The following is a 3402-nucleotide window of genomic DNA, read 5'->3' as shown; positions in this document are numbered from 1 at the left end:
TTGAGGGTCAAAAGGTAGGGTGCAGGGCACGCAGAAGGTTCTGGCAAGCCTTCTGCCGTACACAGGAGTGCAACTGAATAAGTGCACCGTATTCCTCCACCCGTGGGTTTGATGGGTAGTCAAAGAGCGAAGATCATTGCGGGGAGGAAAGTAGATAAAAATTTTCCCCTTCCGATCTAGCCCCGTCCTCTGTCTAGACACCTGTAAGTAACAAAACCAGGCTCCCCTTCAAGATCCCAGTTTCCTGTTCCATAAGCCGCCTTGATTCATGCAATTAGCAAGCATTTCTTGAACACCTCGTAAGGGACGCCAGTCGGGATAGAGAGCACAAAGCCGTTTCATTTTCCCCTCGAAACCGTTGGTCTGAAGTTGAGGGTAAGTGTCTAAGAGGGTGCCGCATAAAAATCACCAATTTGGATACTGGGGAAGAACCAAGTTCAGTTAATGCCAAAAAGCTATGCCTGAGAGCCTGCAAACCCTATGCTAATCTGAACACATCCGCACCTTGGGCTCAGATAAGCTCACCCGTGCTCCACCCCCCAACTGCAACAAAGGGTCCCCACAAAAGAGCAGAAGCATGATGGGAGCAAAGCCGTGGAGGCAGCCTCTGAACGGAGCAGGGCTGACCGACTCACCAGCAGTGCGTTTGGCTTTATCACGCGCTTGCTCTAGGATGGGCTTGACATCTGTTCCGTGACCTGCTCCGTGGCCATGAGGGCTCCCGCTGCAAAATGCAGGGCAGGGTTAAAGAGCACAGCCTGATCCCATAAAACAGAGCAGAGCTGGCCATGGTGGGTTTGGGCTTCCCTTCCCCTGGAGCCTGGGACACTGACACTGACAAGCAGTAAAAGGCGGGGGGGGGGGGGGGCCCAGAGCCCTCAGTCCCCTCAGATCCAGGTGCCTGTGCTGCCAGATCTCCCTAGGATATGGGCTCCTTTGAACTTTTCAAAGGTATGGAAGAAAGCCTGGCTTTTTATGAGTTGTGCCTCGGGCAGAGGAAATGGCTGTGTGCAGAAATGGGGGCCAATTAGAGGCAAAGGTCCGGGAGTCGCTCTCCAGAAGGGCTTGCTGCAGCCTTGCCTCGGGGGTCCCGGGGCCAAGGCTCCAGTGCCCCGCTCCTGAGGGCTCCTGGACAAGGGGCTGCTGGACAGAGGCAGGTGACCATTCCAAGGTGTCCTCTTTTGAAAAAAAAAATTTTTTTTTAACGTTTATTCGTTTTTGAGAGACAGAGACAGAGCATGAGCGGGGGAGGGGCAGAGAGAGAAGGAGACACAGAATCCAAAGCAGGCTCCAGGCTCCAAGCTGTCAGCACGGAGCCCGATGCGGGGCTCGAACTCACGAAGTGCGAGATCATGACCTGAGCCGAAGTCGGACGCTCAACTGACTGAGCCACCCAGGCGCCCCTCAAGGTGTCTTCTTTTGGATTGAGGTCCGCCTTTGACCCCTCTCACTGCCAAATTCTGGAAGATAGCAGCTTGGCCCGCATCCCCCATTCATCAGGTGCTGCGAGAAATGCCTGCGTGCGGCCAACATCGATTCTGGTGGTGGGAGGAAATGGCACATTTTTTTTCTCGAGCGTAACTGTCTTCCCTGGGACTCTTATGGCCACAGAGCTCTCTTGCAGGGCTACCCCACCTGAGACCACTTACATGCTCTGTCCCACGGGGTGGCCGGCCCCACCTGGGACTGACGGTTTTGCAGGGACACAGGACTTCCAGGGCCAAAACAAGTTAGTCATTCCGCGCACAGAGCTTTTATCCGTCCGCTAAGAGACGCAGCGTTTCAAATGGAAACAAAGGAAACCTATCCCTGAGGACAGAGAGCATTGAGACCGGCCCTCCAGTTGCAGAACAAAGGCAGCCTCGTTTGAGATTCGGAGGACAGAATGCATGGAGACTTCCACATGTGCCCCAACCCAAACTACCCGGGTCAACCCAGACCTGAACAGGTGCCCAAGTGGAGCTGAGGCTGTGAAATGAACAAATCAGGAGACGCTAGATGCTGGCGAGGATGCGGAGAAACGGGAACCCTCTTGCGCTGTTGGTGGGAATGCAAACTGGTGCAGCCGCTCTGGAAAACGGTGTGGAGGCTCCTCAAAAAATTAAAAACAGATCTACTCTATGACTCAGCAATAGCATTGCTAGGAATTTACCCAAGGGATACAGGAGTGCTGATGCATAGGGGCACTTGTACCCCAATGTTTATAGCAGGACTCTCAACAATAGCCAAATTATGGAAAGAGCCTAAATGTCCATCAACGGATGAATGGATACAGAAATTGTGGTTTATATACACAGTGGAATACTACTTGGCAGTGAGAAAGAATGAAATATGGCCTTTTGTGGCAACGTGGATGGAACTGGAGAGGGTTATGCTAAATGAAATAAGTCAGGCAGAGAAAGACAGATACCATATGTTTTCACTCATATGCGGATCCTGAGAAACTTCACAGAAAACTGGGGGGAGGGGAAAGGGGGAAAAAAGTCAGAGAGAGGGAAGGAGGCAAACCATAACAGACTCTTAAATACCGAGAACAAGCTGAGGGTTGATGGGAGGCGGGGGAGAGGGGAAAGTGGGTGACGGCCATTGAGGAGGGAACCTGTGGGGATGAGCACTGGGTGTTGAAATGGAAACCAATTTGACAATAAATTATATTTAATTTAAAAAAAAAAGTGAAGCTGAGGGCTGGACCCTTAGAAACCCCACATCCTCGGGCCCAGCTGGGGCCGTGCCTGTCATCACAGCCACCACCACTATCACCAGGCTCCCAGACCCTGGAGTAGCCCTGCTCACACCTACCCAGGTATCCAGGAACGGGGAGGATAGACGCCGCCCAGGATGAGGTCCACAGCGTGGGTTCCAGGCCTCAGCTACAGGCAGGAAGGGCAGGGAGAGAATGCAGAGCTGAAGGGAGAGAAAAGGAGGCCATCGGGCCAGGAGAGAGAAAAGAGCCGAGAGAGAGAATTCTGGTCGGGGTTCGAAATTGGCTCAGCCTTCACTGAGCAATGATACCTAGCATTCCCCGAATGCCTCCGTGGCTGAGATCTCTATTAGCCACACAGAGACTCTTCCAGCATCCCCCTGAGGGCAGCTTGGATTCTCCAGTTTTTCGTGTGAAGAAACCGTGCCTGGAGGAGTTTAAGCCACTCGCTGGAGGTAAGGTAGCTAAGCAATCTCATCACAGGGATGTCTGACGGCAAAGCTCTCGACAGCTAGAACATCCAGCTGTCTCCTAAGGTTCTATCTGCAGAAGTACCCAGTGAATCTCCGTGCCATGCCCAGGACGGTTTCTATCTTCCCTAAAACGTTAAGATCCACAGGTACTGTCCTTAGGACTCCTTAGGAGAAGCCCTGGCCGGTCACAAAGCCCCGCCTGGGGCTCGGAAACGGCCGCGTAGCTCC

The 3402-nt window shown here is 53.0% G+C and overlaps 1 long non-coding RNA gene across 1 annotated transcript; it reads right to left on the bottom strand.

The window, feature by feature from the left end:
* Positions 1-1348: 1348 nt before the first annotated feature.
* On the bottom strand, positions 1349-2015 carry LOC122202707. The gene is made up of 3 exons (XR_006194827.1): positions 1941-2015; positions 1650-1809; positions 1349-1538 (listed from the first exon to the last, which is right to left on the bottom strand). It is a non-coding gene; the product is annotated as an uncharacterized LOC122202707 (long non-coding RNA).
* Between the last annotated feature and the right edge of the window lie 1387 nt (positions 2016-3402).

Source organism: Panthera leo, chromosome D2 (assembly GCF_018350215.1).
Source record: "Panthera leo isolate Ple1 chromosome D2, P.leo_Ple1_pat1.1, whole genome shotgun sequence".
Lineage (NCBI taxonomy): Eukaryota > Metazoa > Chordata > Mammalia > Carnivora > Felidae > Panthera > Panthera leo.
This window is presented reverse-complemented; position numbering and strand designations above follow the sequence as displayed.